The sequence below is a fragment of the Mobula hypostoma genome, chromosome 13, assembly GCF_963921235.1.
Source record: "Mobula hypostoma chromosome 13, sMobHyp1.1, whole genome shotgun sequence".
Taxonomy (NCBI): domain Eukaryota; kingdom Metazoa; phylum Chordata; class Chondrichthyes; order Myliobatiformes; family Myliobatidae; genus Mobula; species Mobula hypostoma.
The window spans coordinates 7,697,605-7,715,663 of NC_086109.1; the positions used below are offsets into that span (position 1 = coordinate 7,697,605).

At 44.1% G+C, this 18,059-nt stretch overlaps 1 long non-coding RNA gene and 1 other non-coding gene across 2 annotated transcripts in view; both read left to right on the forward strand.

Annotated features, from left to right (window-relative positions):
- LOC134355397 (uncharacterized) overlaps positions 1-18,059 on the forward strand; it is a 93,398-nt gene that overhangs the window by 58,657 nt on the left and 16,682 nt on the right. The window lies entirely within an intron of this gene.
- On the forward strand, positions 16,476-16,544 carry trnaa-agc (transfer RNA alanine (anticodon AGC)). The gene has a single exon. It is a non-coding gene; the product is annotated as a tRNA-Ala (tRNA).

The following is an 18,059-nucleotide window of genomic DNA, read 5'->3' on the forward strand; positions in this document are numbered from 1 at the left end:
ATTTGTACTCCAGGGAGCGGGAAGTGCAGAATGAAATATCACTGTGATGATCGTACGATCTAGTATCAATTGTTTGGCGACAATAAAGTATAAGTAACGTCGAAGACAGCATAAGAGCCAAAAAAGAGGGCATACAAATTAATGGGAAGTTACGTAGCTGATTGAGAAGCTTTTAAAAGTCAATAGAAGGCAAAAACGATCAGTTGCTTTCCCAAAGCATATGATGGATAAACCCTTCTCAGGCTGCCAGCCAGGTACAGGTATCGATTATAACCAACGTTTCGATGACAAACTCCATCCCTGATGAAGACGGTGGAGTTGGTCATCAATATGTTGGTTACTATGGATACCTGTACTCGGCTTGAAGCCAGAGAAGAGTTTATTCGTCAACAGAAAGCAATTAAAAAAGCAACAAAGAGAGAAAATATTAAATTTGAAGGGAAGCTCGCCAATAATATATGACGATACCAAAAGTCTTTTTCAGAAATATAAAGAGTAAAAGAGAGACAATTGGTAAACAGGTTTTTGGAAACTGACACTGGAGAGGAAGTAATGGAGGAAGTTAATAAATATTTTGCATAATTTTTCACTGTAGAAGACACTAGCTGTATGCCAGAAATTCATGGGGCTGAAGAGAGTGTTGTTGCTATTACTAGAGAGAAGGTGTTTGGGAAGCTGAAAGGTCTGAAGTTGGATAAATTACCTGGACTAGATGGACAACAACCAAAGGTTCTGAAAGCAGTGAGAAGATTGTGAAGGCTTTACTAATGATCTTTCAAAAATCACGAGATTCTGGAATGGTTCCAGAGGACAGGAAAATTGTAAATGTCACTAAAGTTTTCAGAAGAGAGAGAGGCAGAAGAAAGGAAATTATAGGCCAGTTAGCCTGACTTCAGTGGTTGGAAAGATGTTGGAGTCCATTACGAGGGATGATATTTCAGTGTACTTGAAAAGACATGATAAAATAGGCCAAAGTCGGCAAGGTTTCCTTAAGAATCTTGACTAATAAATCTGTTGGAATTCTTTGAGGAACTAACAAGCAGGGTACACAAAGGAGAGTCAGTGTTCAGGAAGGTGGGAGTCTGCAATTTGAGAGGGAGAAGCCAAGTCAGATGTATCAGTATCATAATGGAATAAAGGGAATTGCAGAGGTGCAAGAGAAGAGCTTGCCCAGTTGGATTGGAGGGGGATGATGGAAGAGCAGAGCTGGCTGAAGTTTCTGGGAATAATTCACAAGTTACAGGAACAAATTCCCACAGAAGTTCTCAAATGGCAGGGCTAGGCAACCATGACTGACAAGGGAAGTTAAGGACTGCATAAAAACCAAGAAAAGGACATATAATGTAGCAAAAGTGAGTGGGAAGTTGGGTGATTGAGATATTTTAAAAATCTAACAAAAGGCAACTAAAAATCCATAAGCAGGGAAAAGATGAAATATGAGTGCAAACTAGCCAATAATGTAAAGTAGGATACTAAAAGATTTTTCAGTTATACGAAGAGTAAAAGAGAGGTGAGAGTTGATATTGAACCACTGGAAAATTATGCTGGTGAGGTAGTAATGGGGGACAAAGAAATGGCAGATAAACTTAATGAATACTTTGCTTCAGTCTTTACAGTGGAAGACACTAGCAGTGTGCCAGAGATCTATGAGTATCAGGAAGCAGGAGTAACTGCCAATGCTATTACAAAGGAAAAAGTGCAAGACAAACTGAAAGGTCTTAAGGTGGATAAGTCACCTGGACCAGATGCATTACATCACAGAGTTCTGAAATAGGTTGCTGAAGAGATAGCAGATGCATTGGTTATGATCATTCAAGAAATACTTGATTCTGGCAGGACTGGAAAATTGCAAGTGTCACTCCACTCTTTAAGAAGGGAAGAAGGCAAAAGAAAGGAAATCATAGGTCAGTTAGCCTAACCTCAGTGTTTGGGAAAGTTTGGAGCCCATTATTAAGGATGAGGTTTCAAGACTAATGATAAAATAAGTCAAAGTCAGCGTGGTTTCTGTGAAGGGAAATCTTGCCTGACAAATCTGTTAGAGTTCTTTGAGGAAGTAACAAGCAGGGTGGAGAAAGGAGAGGGAGTGGATGTCATTTACTTGGATTTTCAGAAGGCCTTTGATAAGTTGCCACACATGAGGCTGCTTAACAAGATAAAATCCAATGGTGTTACAGGAAAGATACTGGCATGGATGGAGGAATGGCTGGCATGCAGGAAGCAGTGAGTTGGAATAAAGGAGGCCTTTGCTGGTTGGCTGCCAGTGACTAGTGGTGTTCCTCAGGAATTAGTATTGGGAGCACTACTTTTCATATTGTTTGACAGTGGTTTAGATAATGGAATTGATGGCTTTGTGGCAAAGTTTGTGGATGATATGAAGATAGGTGGAGGGTAGGTAATGCTGAGGAACTAATTGCAGAAGGACTCAGACAAATTGGAACAATGGGCAAATAGTGGCAGATGGAACACAGTGTTGTGAAATGTATGATAATTCTTTTTGGTAAAAGGAACAAAAGTGCAGACTATTATCTAAATAGTGAGGAAGTTCAAACATCAGAGGTATAAAGTGCAAGACTTCCAGAAGGTTAATTTACACGTTGAGTTCCTGGTAAAGATTTACTAGAATGTTACCTGGATTTCATCTCCTAAGTTACAGAGAAAGGTTGAACAAGTTGGGTCTTTATTCTTTGGAGCGTAGAAGGTTGAGGGGGGACTTGATAGAGGTGTTTAAAATTATGAGGGGGATAAATAGAGTTGACATGGATAGGCTTTTTCCATTGAGAGTGGGGGAGATTCAAACAAGAGGACATAAGTTGAGAGTTAAAGGGCAAAAGTTTTGGGGTAACATGAGGGGGAACTTCTTTACTCAGAGAGTGGTAGCTGTGTGGAATGAGCTTCCAGCAGAAGTGGTTTAGGCAGGTTCGATGTTGTCATTTAAAGTTAAATTGGATAGCTATACGGACTGGAAAGGAATGGAGGGTTATGGGCTGAGTGCAGGTCGGTGGGACTAGGTGACAGTAAGAGTTCGGCACGGACTAGAAGGGCCGAGATGGCCCGTTTCTGTGCTGTAATTGTTATATGGTTATATGTTTATAAAGAAGGCTAATGCAATGTTGGAATTTATTTCAAGGAGAATAGAATATAAAATGAAGGAGGTAATGCTAAGGCTTTATAAGACACTGGTCAGGCCGCACTTAGAGTATTGTCAACAGTTTTGGACCCTATATCTCAGAAAGGATATGTTGTCATTGTTGAGAGTCTAGAGGAGGTTCACAAGGATTTGGAAAGCGGTGAAATCATCGGACAAAGTCAGCATGGATTTGTGAAAGGAAAATCATGTCTGACGAATCTCATAGAATTTTTTGAGGATGTAACTAGTAGAGTGGATAGGGGAGAACCAGTGGATGTGGTATATTTGGATTTTCAAAAGGCTTTTGACAAGGTCCCACACAGGAGATTAGTGTGCAAACTTAAAGCACACGGTATTGGGGGTAAGGTATTGATGTGGATGGAGAATTGGTTAGCAGACAGGAAGCAAAGAGTGAGAATAAACGGGACCTTTTCAGAATGGCAGGTGGTGACTAGTGGGGTACCGCAAGGCTCAGTGCTGGGACCCCAGTTGTTTACAATATATATCGATGACTTGGATGAGGGAATTAAATGCAGCATCTCCAAGTTTGCGGATGACATGAAGCTGGGTGGCAGTGTTAGCAGTGAGGAGGATGCTAAGAGGATGCACAGTGACTTGGATAGGTTGGGTGAGTGGGCAAATTCCTGGCAGATGCAATTTAATGTGGATAAATGTGAAGTTATCCACTTTGGTGGCAAAAATAGGAAAACAGATTATTATCTGAATGGTGGCCGATTAGGAAAAGGGGAGGTGCAACGAGACCTGGGTGTCATTATACACCAGTCATTGAAAGTGGGCATGCAGGTACAGCAGACGGTGAAACAGGCGAATGGTATGCTGGCATTTATAGCGAGAGGATTCGAGTACAGGAGCAGGGAGGTACTGCTGCAGTTGTACAAGGCCTTGGTGAGACCACACCTGGAGTATTGTGTGCAGTTTTGGTCCCTTAATCTGAGGAAAGACATCCTTGCCATAGAGGGAGTACAAAGAAGGTTCACCAGATTGATTCCTGGGATGGCAGGACTTTCATATGAAGAAAGACTGGATGAACTGGACTTGTACTCGTTGGAATTTAGAAGATTGAGGGGGGATCTGATTGAAACGTATAAGATCCTAAAGGGATTGGACAGGCTAGATGCAGGAAGATTGTTCCCGATGTTGGGGAAGTCCAGAACAAGGGGTCACAGTTTGAGGATAAAGGGGAAGCCTTTTAGGACCGAGATTAGGAAAAACTTCTTCACACAGAGAGTGGTGAATCTGTGGAATTCTCTGCCACAGGAAACCGTTGAGGCCAGTTCATTGGCTATATTTAAGAGGAAGTTAGATATGGCCCTTGTGGCTACGGGGATCAAGGGGTATGGAGGGAAGGCTGGGGCGGGGTTCTGAGTTGGATGATCAGCCATGATCATAATAAATGGCGGTGCAGGCTCGAAGGGCCGAATGGCCTACTCCTGCACCTATTTTCTATGGTTCTATGGTTCTATGATTTCCAGGAATGAAGGGGTTAACATATGAGGAGCGTTTGGCAGCTTTGGGCCTGTACTCACTGGAATTTAGAAGAATGCAGGAGGATCTCATTGAAATCTGCTGAATGTTGAAAGGACTAGATAAGGTGGATGCTGAGAGGATGTTTCTTATAGTGGGAGTGTCCAAAGCCAGAGGGCACAGACTCAGAATTGAGGGGTGACCCATTAGAACAGAGGTATCGAGGAATTCTTTCAGCTAGAGGGTAGTGAATCTGTGGAATGCTGTGAAGGCCAATACCATGGGTATATTTAAAGTGAAAATTGATAGTTTCCTCTGGGTCAGGGCATCAAAGGTAATGACGAGAAGGCAGGTGTATGGAGTTGAGCGGGATCCGGGATCTGCCATGACGGAGTGGTGGAGCAGACTCGATGGACTGAATGGCCTTATTCTGCCCCTATGGTCTTATGGGCTTATGGACAGACATATTGGGAAAATGGCAGATGGAGTATAGTGCAGGGAAGTGTATGATTATACACTATGTTCAAAGAAAATAGGTGTAGACTATTTTCTAAACGGGGAGAAAATTAAAATACTCAGAGGGGCAAAGTGACTAGAAATTCCTCATGCAAGTTTCCCTAAAGTTTAACTTGCCGGTTGGGGGTCACTGGTGAGGAAGGCAATTTCAATGTTAGCATTTATTTTGAGGGGTTTAGAATATAAAAGCAAAGTCATAATGCTGAGGTTTTATAAGGCATTAATCAGGCCGCACTTGCAGTTTTATGAACAGTTTTGGGCTCCTTATCTAGGAAAGGATGAGCTGGCATTGGAGAGGTTCATGAGAATGATTCTGCAAATGAGGAATGTTTAATGACTTTGGAACTCGCTGGAGTTTAGAAGAATGAGGGGGGATCTCACTGAAACCTATCAAATATTGAAAAGCCTGGATAGAGTGGATGTTTCCTATAGAGGGGAAGACTAGGACCAGAGGCCACAGCCTCAGATTAGAAGGATGCCCATTTAGAACAGAGGTGAGGAAGAATTTCCTTCGTCAGGGAGTGGTGAATCAGTGGAATTCATTGCTATGGGTGGCTGTGGACTCCAAGCTGTTGAGTACATTTAAAACGGAGGTATTCAATTAGTCAGGAAGTCAAAGGTTATGGGGAGAAGGCAGGAGAATGGGTTTCAGAAGGATAATAAATCAGCCGTGATGGAATTGCGGAGCAGACTCAAAGGGCCAAACGGTCTAATTCTGATCCTATCTCTTATGGCCCTATAGTCTTCTCTCAGAGGTGGCAGTGGGTGGGTGGAATGCCCTGTCAGGGGTGCTGACTGAGGCAGACGTGTTAGGGGCATTTAACATACAATTAGACAGGCACATGGATGATAGAGAAGTGGAGAGTGAGTTTGACCCTACAGCATAGAGCACCACAGCACAGCACAGGTCCTTTGGCCCACAGTGATATGACGCCCTTTTGCCTACTTTGAGATCAACCTACCCTTTCCCTCCTACATAGCCCTCCATTATTTATTTATTTTTTTCAGGAATACAGCACAGGACAGGTCCTACAGAGCCAACAAGCAGCGCCGCCCGGCACCCACATATTCCACACTATCCTACCCACTGGAGTCCACTTCTACATCCAGCTCAGTTTCCATGTCCTTATTGTGGACCACAACGTCACTCACAACTCGAGCTCAGCAGCCACCGACGAGCACACCGCGGAACTGCACCTGCCATCGTCCGATATGACGGACAGCCAGATCGAACACTGGACAATTTACAATCACCAGCCGACCTGTATGCCTTTGGATTGCCGGAAGAGACCGGAGGAAAAAAAGACCCACACACTCACGGGGAGAAGGTCCAAACTCCTTGCAGATGGTGCTGGAATTGAACTTCGAAGTTCATAATGCCCCGGGCTGTAATCGTGTAGTGGTAAACACCAGGCTTTCATGGTTCTTGCTGTACCTCTACATCCATGAGCCTATCTAAGATCTACCTATCTAGTATAACATTGTGGGCCGAATAGCCTGTACGATGCTGCACTAAAGTTCGATAAAACTTTGTTTCATTCCCATACTAGAATCATGATGTAACACAGCCTGGAATTAGGCCCTTCAGCCCATCTCCTCCATGCTGACCAAGGTGTCTATCTAAGCTAGTGCAGCTTGCCTGGGGATTCCCCATCTTTTTTTTACTTACCTGGCTCTCTGTGCCCATGAAGCTGCTGCAAGTAATGTTTTCACTGCGCCTGTGCACGGAGGTACTTGTGCATATCAAAGATAAAGATTAGCTTTACTTTGCTGCTTTATGTTGTTGTAGCCAGAGGTTGTGGTGAGGATAAGCTCTGCTACCTATTAAATGCTCCCAAGGGCATGTGCCACAAGTAGCCTCTGACAGCCAAGTCCAGCTCCTGGCCGTCACGTGTGGCTTAGCTACCAAGCCCGGCAGAGCCACTTCTACTGACAGGAGAAGGGACAGAGGTGATTACTGGTGCCTTAAATCCAGTTGCTTTGGGTAGATGAAGCTCATTGCGGTTGTTCCCACTCATTGGCAAGGTTTCAGGAGTAAACCCTGAGGAAAATTCTGGAGCTGGAGTCCCTAAGGCAGTTCAACTTTGAGTTCAACGCAGACTGGCAACTCCTGCAATACTGCTGGTGCCAAACTGTATCGGTCTCTGCCGTTCCTTTGGATTCATCGGTCACATAGAGTGGGGTAGCCTGCCACAATGGGCACCAGCTTGTTCTCCATATCTTACTGCCCTGGCTGCGTATCACGTAGACAGCTGGGACGCATTATCCATCCTCGACCACGGCCAACAGAGGGCCTCAGCTTTATTTTGTCACATCTCCATCGAAGCATCAAAACATACAATGAAATGAGTTGTTTTGTGTCAATGACCAGCACAGTCCACAGAGTCGCCATGCTTCCAGCACCAACAGAGTATGCCCACAACTTACAAACCTTTGGAATCTGGGAGAAAACCATGCACGCAATAAGCATGATTTTTGACTTTGATTTTTCCAATGTACGTAGTTGTCCAAATGTCTTCTAAGTGTTTTTATTATACCTACGTCAACCATTTGCTAATTCCATAAACTCACTGCTCTCTGAATGAAGAATTTGCCCCTCAGGTCCCTTTTAAATGTTTTCCCTCTCAATTTAAGTGCGTCTGTTCTCCGTCTGCATTGCACTCTGTGTTGCATGTGTATTATGGAAATTAGTCACCTTAGTGGCAGCATGGTAGAAGCAAAGGGAATGGGTAACTGAGTGAGTTAGATGACATTAAAGCTGAAAGAGTTCTTTCCGAGGTTGAGTGGAGCCCGTGGGCAGTGACAGTGGTCCCAGTAGCCAAGAAAAATGGGTCTGTCAGGATCTGTGGGGATTTTAAGGCAAACATCAACCCAGTATTGAGAGTAGATCAATACCCTCTGCCCAGGATGGAGGATATCATCGCAAACCTTTCTGGAGGAGAACACTCGAGTGAAGTGGACCTAGCTGAGGCACGGGCACGGCCTGACCTGCTGAGTTCTTCCTGCATTTAGTGTGTGGTGCTTTGCATTTCCGGCATCTGCAGATTTCCTCATGTTTGTAAATACATAGTTTCATTAAGCATTCCTGTTTACATAATTCATTACGGTTTATATACAAGAGATATGTCATTATGCCATCTCATCATATGTGAGCGCTTCGCTGCAGAAAAAGAAACTAAGCACATGCATTCTGGCTCCTGTATTTTGCTTTTGATTAGTTTCTGGAGTTATGAAACGCAACAGTTTTTGTGCACAAATTGGCCTCTAGTTTTCCCTACATTACAATGCTGACCACATTTTTAAGTCAGATTTTAATGTCACCTCTTAGGCTGAGAGCATCGAGCTGAATTTCAAGGTTGTAAAATCTAACTACAGCTTGTCTTTGTATTGAGCTGCCTCTCATTGATATCTTACAATGATCTATACTACGTTCAAGACAAGGTTCATTCCTTTGAGGACAGCAGACCTTTCTCCCGTGACTTTGGTTAACGCCAGCTCTCTTGAAGCCAAGAAGATAAAAGACCTTTCAGTTCATGCATTGACTTTCAATCGGCAACTTGTCATGAGATTGTTCCCTTTTTAATTAATTACCCTGTTCAAGAGGCTCTATAGCAAGTGTGATGGATATTCACTTTCCAGGGCTTGAGAGGCTTATTGTTAACACCAGCTTTCTAGCACAGTGGCAAGGAAATACCAATGCCCTTGAATGGAAAGTCCTACAAAAAGTAATGAAGAAGAGGAGAAGATGGCGGTGTGATGGCAGCGCGCGCGGCCACTCGATGGTGATGTCTGTTATCTGTCAAGTAGGGGACCGTGCACAATCCTGATTTGATGGAGACGGACGTGAGAGTACAGAGGAACATCTGGAAAACTTCTGAAATGCCCGCTTCGCTGCCGCTGCTACCGTGTGGTAACCGGAATCTCCGGAGCAGAAGGCCCCGAAATCCTCAGCTTTCGTGTTTCAGCGGCCGGGGCGAGGTCGAAGGCGCTCGGCAGAGGATGGCGCTCGGGAGGCGGTATCGGAGGGGCTGGTCAGAAGCTCAAAGTTTTCGGACAGACGGACTAAGTGTCGGCTGTGGTCGGCTGCTTCCAAGGCATTGGCAAGTTGACAGTGCCTGGAGGTTTATGGCAGGGAGATTCTCCCTTTTGCCACCTGCTATCGGGGACTTGGGAGTCGATCGACTCGGGAACTTTGAGACTTTTTTTACCGTGCCCATGGTTTGTTCTTCATCAAATTATGGTATTGCTTTGCACTGCTGTAACTATATGTTATAATTATGTGGTTCTCTCAGTGTTAGTCTTTGGTTTGTCCTGTTTTCTGTGATATCACTCCGGAGAAACATTGTATCATTTCTTAATGCATGTATGCATTTCTAAATGACAATAAAAGAGGACTGAGTGTTCTCATAATCTAAGTAATCTAAATGTCCCAGTCCATCATGGGTAAAGCCCTTTCCACCACTGAGCATTGTAACAGGAAAGCAGCATCCATCATCAGGGACCCCCACCACCCAGGACATGCTCTCCTCTCACTGCCGTCGTCAGGAAGAGGGTGCAGGATCCTCAGGACCTGCAGCAGGTTCGGAAACAGTTACTGAACCCTCAACCATCAGGAACCAGGGCAGATAACTTCACTTGCTCCATCACTGAACTGTTCCCACAATCTATAGACTCGCTTTCAAAGACTCTTCATCTTATGTTCTCAATATTTATTGCTTATTTATTTACTATTATTATTACTTCTTTGTTTCTTTTGTGTTTTCACAGTTTGTCATCTTTTGCACCTTGGTCCATCCTTTCATTGATTCTATTATGCCTCATGGATTTACTGAGTATGCCCACAAGAAAATGAACTCTGTGTTATATATCAATGGGTACATTTAATGTCAGAGAAATGTATACAATATACGTACTGACATCCTGTTTCTTCGCAGACATCCATGAAAACAGAGTGCCCTGAAGACTGAATGACAGTTAAATATTAGAACCCCAAAGCCCCCCCCAGCTCCCCATGCATAACCAGCACCAAAGCGACAGCCCCCTCCCTCCCCCACCAGCAGAAAAGCATCTGCACCCTCCTCGGAGCACTCAAGCGTGCAGCAAAGCATCAATAAAGACAAAGACTACTCGTTCACCCGGAATTCGACATACCACAGGCTCTCTCTCCCTAATAAGGGAAAAAGAGGTGTCCCTTTTTTACAGGGAGAGGGGAGACATAACAAAAACAACTCACTGATTTATGATTTATGTTAAAAGACTGTTGCGTCGCTTTTTCCAAGTTCTGTGCCCAAAGCACACAGCCAGCAGCCAGCTCGCTGCTTTCAGTCTTTCCGTGTACCCCCATGACACATCAGGCAGCGGCGTTGACCTCAAATCCGCCCACCTGCAGGGCCACGAAAAGCCGGCATGCTAGTCTTCCAGGCCGCGTCTCTGGCATATCGAAAAGCGGCCGGTCATGAGGCCCTAAAAGTCAGTCCCATTTCCGCAAAGAACTCCAGGTCAGGATCTTCAGAAGAACCCTGAAAAGGGAAAAATGAGGTATTAAAGATAGAAATAGAGCTGTTTCCGAAGATGCAAGCAAAGGAATCACCATTAGGTGCCCTCATCCTAAGCTCCGCCCTCCATGACTGTTAGAACATATTCAGGATGTACAGCAAAATATTAATTTCAGCGACTAGCCTCAGCAAACTCGCTTTAGATCTGAATATGGACTGTAGATTAAATTTTAAATGCAGCTCTGGACAATGGGTTCCTAGAGCTGTTAATTGAAAAAACAGACAATGAGGGTTAACATTCATTTTGGATGTTATGTGTGGATGCATAGAAGGAGCTGTGAAAGTTACATGTAATTGAAAGGAAGCATTGTAGATACAGTGTAACTTTAATCCTTTAATCTTTAATCTTTAGCATATAAAATGTTACATAATGTTGGGTCAAGCAAGCTTCTTCCTCCCAAAGGGTCTCAATATGATGCCCGCGGTGTCTCATTTTGTCGAATAAAAGACTACTTCATATCTACCAGCACACCTCTCCAGTGAGTTTGTTCATACTACAACAGTGACATATACTGTATGTACTTAGATAATAAATTTACTTTGAACTTTGGATTTTGACATTTCTGAAGGGTCATAGCTGTTAGTGATAAAGTTAAACTTTTAATAAGTATTCTCTCGGCTTTCTGTTGCAAACAAGAACCAGTCTCCATTTCTTAATGTAAATTGCAAACAGCAATAAGTTTGAAGCTGGTGGCACAACTTTGTGAAGACCAGGACAGCTCTTGTCTGCACTAGCCAAATGCAACACAACGGGTTATGTCAGATAACTCATCAGACATAGTTACAAGTTGGGATGCTCGTGTACTCAGAGGGTCAGCCCTCACAGCAGTAACCGTGGATGCCTGGGACTAAAGTTCCCTGGTGTTTTTAAGTCCACATGTGTGAGCCCCCTTTGATCCAGCAGAGAAATCTGGAAAACTTCATATGCAGATGACGTCACTTAGTAGAAAATGATATACTTATCAAAAGCATCGGGGATTGTTAGGAATGACAAGGAGAAATGCAGAAAGATGTGGTGACAGAAAGAAGAATAAGAATTCATTCCTCAACCTTCAGTTTCTGTGACAGGTGACTCGTTCATCTGCAACTTGTTGGTATGTTCGTCTAGTTCATAAGATTTGTACCATGTTCGGAAATCCTTTGTAGTTTGTAAATTGCTTTGTAATTCAGAAATCTTTTATAAATCGGAAATCCCCTGTGTATGTTAAATGTGTGTTAAGAACTATTTGTCTACACTTAAATGTGTGTCATTAAAAAAGATAAGCTGTGTTTAAACTGCTTTTTTTTGGCTTGAAGTAGCCCCCTGCTTTGTAAGGAGGGTGACCCACTACTCAAGCAATGGTGTTGGCAGCTGAAACCTCAGTGCAGAGACTAGACAAGGAAGTAGGTCAGTCCCAAAAGAGTAGATTGCCACAGTATAACCCACCCCGGAGTGATGGGACACATAGATATCCACAATAATCTCCTTTTGAGTATAGGACTTTGTAGACGGGTACAGTGCAATACAGGCCCTTCGGCCCATGATGCTGTGCTGAACATGTACTTACTTTAGAAATTACCTGGGATTACTCATAGCCCTCTATTTTTCTAAGCTCCATGTACCTATCCAGGAGTCACTTAAAATACCCTATTGTATCCGCCTCCACCACCATCACCGGCAGCCCATTCCACGCACTCACCACTCTCTGCGTAAAAAACTTACCCCTGACATCTCCTCTGTACCTACTTCCAAGCAACTTAAAACTGTGCTCTCTCCTGTTAGCCATTTAATCCTTTGGAAAAAGCCTCTGACTATCCACAGGATCAATGCCTCTCATCATCTTATACACCTCTATCACGTCACCTCTCATCCTCCGTCGCTCCAAGGAGAAAAGTCCGAGTTCACTCAACCTATTCTCATAAGGCATGCTCCCCAATCCAGGCAACATCCTTGTAAATCTCCTCTGCACCCTTTCTATGGCTTCCACATCTTTCCTGTAGTGAGGCAACCAGAACTGAGCACAGTACTCTAAGTGGGGTCTGACCAGGGTCCTATATAGCTGTACATTACCTCTCGGCTCTTAAACTCAATCCCATGGTTGATGAAGGCCGATGTACCGTATGACTTCTTAACCACGCAGTCAACCTGCGTAGCAGCTTTGAGTGTCCTAGGGACTCAGACCCCAAGATCCCTCTGATCCTCCACACTGCCAAGAGTCTTACCATTAATACTACATTCTGCCATCATATTTGACCTACCAAAATGAACCACCTCACACTTATCTGGGTTGAACTCCATCTGCCACTTCTCAGCCCAGTTTTGCATCCTATCAATGTCCCATTGTAACCTCTGACAGCCCTCCACACTATCCACAACACCCCCAACCTTTGTTTACTAACTCATCCCTCCACTTCCTTATCCAGATCATTTATAAAAATCACAAAGGGAAGGGGTCCCAGAACAGATCCCTGAGGTATACCATTAGTCATCGACCTCCATGCAGAATATGACCCGTCTACAACCATTCTTTGCCTTCTGTGGGCAGGCTAGTTCTGGATCCACAAAGCATAGTCCCCATGGATCCCATGCCTCCTTACTTTCTCAATAAGCCTTGCATGGGATAACTTATCAAATGTCTTGCTGAAATCCATATACACTACATCAACTACTCTACCTCCATCAACGTGTTTAGTCACATCCTCAAAAAATTCAGTCAGGCTCGTAAGGCACGACCTGCCTTTGAAAAAGCCATGCTGACTATTCCTAATCATGTTATGCCTCTCCCAGTGTTCATAAATCCTGCCTCTCAGGATCTTTTCCATCAACTTACCAACCACTGAAGTAAGACTCACCAGTCTATAATTTCCTGGGCTAACTCTATTCCCTTTCTTGAATAAGGGAACAACAGAGTTTCAGGAAGGCCTCTTGAAACTTTTCTACCATCCTGTCTTTTTTATTTATGTATTGACAGGATAGAAGAAGGCAATGGCAAACCACTTCTGTAGAAATGTTTGCAAAGAACAATCAAGGTCATGAGGCCATGATCACCTACGTCACATAATGGTGATAATGATTGACGGGATAAGGACCCCACAAGCCAAGCTCATATTTAGTCTCCATTCACTGATGCCCTCACTTTCATTGATAGCTCTTCATTCAAGGACGCCCACCCACCCTGGTCATTCTATTTTCTCTCTTCTACCCTCTGGGAGAAGATACAGTAGTAGTCATCACTCAGGTATACGTTTTCCCAAGAGTTTATTCCCTTGATGATTCCGATTGAGATTAGAGTCAGAATCAGATGCACGTCAGCTCTGGCAGGGTTTACAGGCCATTACTTCCTACAAAGCAAAACTTAACATCATGATCAGCAGTGATGCCTCACTCCCAGATGCAGTCAATGACTTTAACGCGTGCTTTGAAAGGGAAAATAAAACTACGTCTATGTGAATCCCTGCAGCATTCAGTGATCGTGTGATATCCGTCTCAGAGGCCAATGTCAGAACACCTTTCAAGAGGGTGAACTCTCACAAGGCATCATGCCCTGTTAGTGTACCTAATAGGGCTCTGAAAACCTGTGCCAACCAACTGGCGAGAGTGTTATTTATTGATTGATTGATTGAGATATAGAAGCTTCCAGTCCTTCGAGCGACACTGCACAGAAATACCCACCTCCCAGCCTAATTACAGGTCAATTTACAATGACTAATTAACCTACCAACTGGTATGTCATTAGACTGTGGGAGGAAACTGGAGCATACAGGGAGAACGTATAAAAAGGAAGTCTTCAATCTCTCACTGCTGCATTCTAAGTTTTCCACCTGCTTCAAAGGGGTGACAATCATACCAGTGCCAAAGAAGAGCAGGGTGAGCTGTCTCAATGATTATTGCCCAGGTGCACTCTCATCTACTGTGATGAAGTGCTTTGAGGGGTTGGTCATGGCTACGATCAACTCCTGCCTAAGCAAGGACCTGGACAAATTGCAACTTGCCTGTCAACTCAGTGGGTCTACAGCCGATGCAATTTCATGGGCTTTCTACTTGGTTTTGGATCACCTGGACAGCAGAGGTACTTATGTCAGGCTTCTGTTTACTGCCTACAGCTCAGCTTTCAACATAATAATGCCCTCAGGTCGAATCAAAATGCTCCAAAACCTGGGCCAACGTACATTCCTCTGCAACTAGACCCTTGATCTCCTCTCTGGGAGACCACAGTCTGTGTGAATTGTAAATGACATCTCCTCCTTGCTGATAATCAACATTGGCGCACCCCAGGGATGTGTGCGTAGCCCAGTGCTCTGCTCTCTCTACCCCACGACCATGTGGCTAGGCACTGCTCAAACCCATCTATATACTGGGGTGATTGATAAGTTTGTGGTCTAAGGTAGAAGGAGCCAATTTTAGAAAACCTAGCACATTTATTTTTCAGCATAGTCCCCTCCTACATTTACACATTTAGTCCAGCAGTCATGGAGCATATGGATCCCTTCTTTGTAGAAGTCGGCGTCTTGGATCTCCAGAAAGTGGTCCACCGCAGGGGTGATTGATAAGTTTGTGGCCTGAGGTAGAAGGAGATGACGTATACAGGTCTCATTACATACACATGCAGTTCAGCTCTTTGAGTGATTATGCAGGAAGTTTGAATTTAATAACTCATCTCCTTCTGAGGTGTAATGGAAACATTACTCTCATCATACAAGCAGCATTGAGAAGAAAAACATAAATTATACGCAACTTGTACAAGAAAGAACAGAATCCGTTTTAATGCAAAGTTACGGAGGCAGTGAATAGGGTTGTGTGGCTTGCTTCTGGAATCAAATGATTGAAGGGAGGTGCCATTACCAAGGGAGACATGGCAGCACCTCTACTTTCTTAGAAGTTTGAGTAGATTTGGAATGTCATTTAAAACCTTAAGAAACTTCTATAGACGCACAGTGGAGAGTATCCTGACTGGCTGTATCATGGCCCAGTATAGAAACACCAATGCCCAAGAACAGAAGAGCCTGCAAAAAGTAGTGGATACAGCCCAGTCCATCACAGGAGAAACCCTCCCTCAACTGAGCACACCTACAAGGAATGCAGTCGCAGGAAAGCAGCATCCAACATCAGGGACTCCCACCACCCAGGACGTGCTCTCTTCTCCCTACTGCCATCAGGAAGGAGATACAGAAGCATCAGGACACCCACCACCAGGTTCAGGAGCAGTTATTGCCCCTCAACCATCAGGCTCCTGAACTGGGGGGGGTAACTTCATTTACTCTGTCACTGAAGTTGATTCCACAAGTGAACGTACTTTCAAGGACACTACAACTGCTGTTCTCAATATTTATTGCTTATTTATTGTGTTGTTCTCATTTTGTATTCACACAGCTTGTTGTCTACTGCACACTGGTCGCTTGTCTGTCCTCGTTGTCCGCAGGTTTTCATTGACTCCGTTGTATTTCTTTGTATTTACTGTGAATGCCGACAAAAGTTGAACCTCAGGGTAGTATTTGGTGACATACACTACCCAGGGGGTGCCATGGTAGCATGGCAGTTGGTGTGACACACGTACCGTTTGGGCATTGCAGTTCAGAGTTCAGTTCCAGTGTTGACTGTAAGAAGTGTGTACATCCTTGTCGTAAGCTCATGGCTTTCCTCCCAGATGCTCTGGTTTCCTCCCATATTCCAAAGACGTACAGGGTAGTAGGTGAATTGGTCATTGTAAAATATCCTGTGATTAAGCAGGAGATAAATCGGTGGGTTGTTGGGTAGTGCAGGTCAGTGGGCTGGAAGGGCCTTTTCCAAGCTGTACCTTTAGATAGGTGTTGGCGCATGGCCAAGTGGTTAAGGCGTCGGTCTAGCGATCTGAAGGTCCTGAGTTCGAGCCTCAGCTGAGGCAGCGTGTTGTGTCCTTGAGCAAGGCACTTAACCACACATTGCTCTGCGACGACACCAGTGCCAAGCTGTATCAGCCGGAGTGCCCTTCCCTTGGACGACATAAGTGGCATGGAGAGGGGAGACTTGCAGCATGGGCAACTGCCGGTCTTCCATACAACCTTGCCCAGGCCTGTGCCCTGGAAACCTTCCAAGGCGCAAATCCATGGTCTCATGAGACTAACAGATGCCTATATATACCTCTAGATAAAGAAATAAATATACTTTGATAATAAATTTACTTTGAACTTTGACCTTTGAACTGCTCTTGAACCTGGTGGTGTGGGATCTCAGTGTTTTGTTATAAGAAACTTCTGAGAAGAAAAATTAAAATCAATGCTTCCTTTTGCTCTTCACGGTGATGAATAACTGGAGGTTGTTGTGTGAGGATGCATAAGTGGAAACAACTTTTATTTTATTTGCATTTAGAGATACAGTGTTGTAGTTGGGGTTGCCAACTTTCTCACTCCCAAATAAGGGACAAAAGTAGCAGTCAAATACGGGACACGTGTTTATCCCGAGAAAGACTACCATGACCATGAAGCCTTGCGTGGGAACCTGTGTGCGTATGCGTGACGTGCGCATGCGTGTACGTGCCGATTTTTTTCTACAAATGGGTTTTGGCTTAATCTTCCCCATTCTGCTTTCACTATATCTTAGTGTTATTTTAGGTTTTATGTGTTATTTGGCATGATTTGGCAGGTTACTTTTGGGTCTGGGAACGCTCAAAAATTTTTCCCACATAAATTAATGGTAATTGCTTCTGCGCTTTACGCCATTTCGGCTTACGAATGGTTTCATAGGAATGCTCTTCCTTAGTGGGGGAAATACGGGACAAGGGCAGTCCCGTATGGGACAAACTAATTTAGCCCAGTATACAGGACGTCCCGGCTAGTACGGGACAGTTAGCAACCCTAGTTGTAGCAGGCCCTTCCGGCCCAAGGAGACCACACCACCAATTGCACCCATGTGACCAATTAACCTTCTGTCCCATATATCATGGACATTCCTATGGGGAGAACACGCAAACTCCTTGCAGACAGCGATGGAAACTGAGACCAGGGCACTGGCGCTGTAATAGAATTATGCTATCATCCCAAACCATTCCCCCCACCCAATTATGTGCCTCGGCAAGATTCATTCTTATTGTAACTACTGATGCCAAATACCCCACCTTGTGTCTCAACGTGGCCAGCATTATCATTCCCAACCACCAGATTTTGATTCTAAGATGAGGTTGGAAGAAAAGTAAGAGGGGAAAACTTTTTGGCGTATACAGGACATTTCACGTCATCTCAAAGTGTTCAAGCTCCGTAGAGTAGTTTTACAAGCCTGGTCACTGTAGGAAACGTGGCAGCAAGCTCCTATCAACAGAAATAGAAAAATGGCCAGAAAATTAGTGTTAATATAATTGAATGAGGGAAAAATACTCATCAAGACACCAGAGACAGCTGAGGACTCAGTCATCTCAATCACAGAC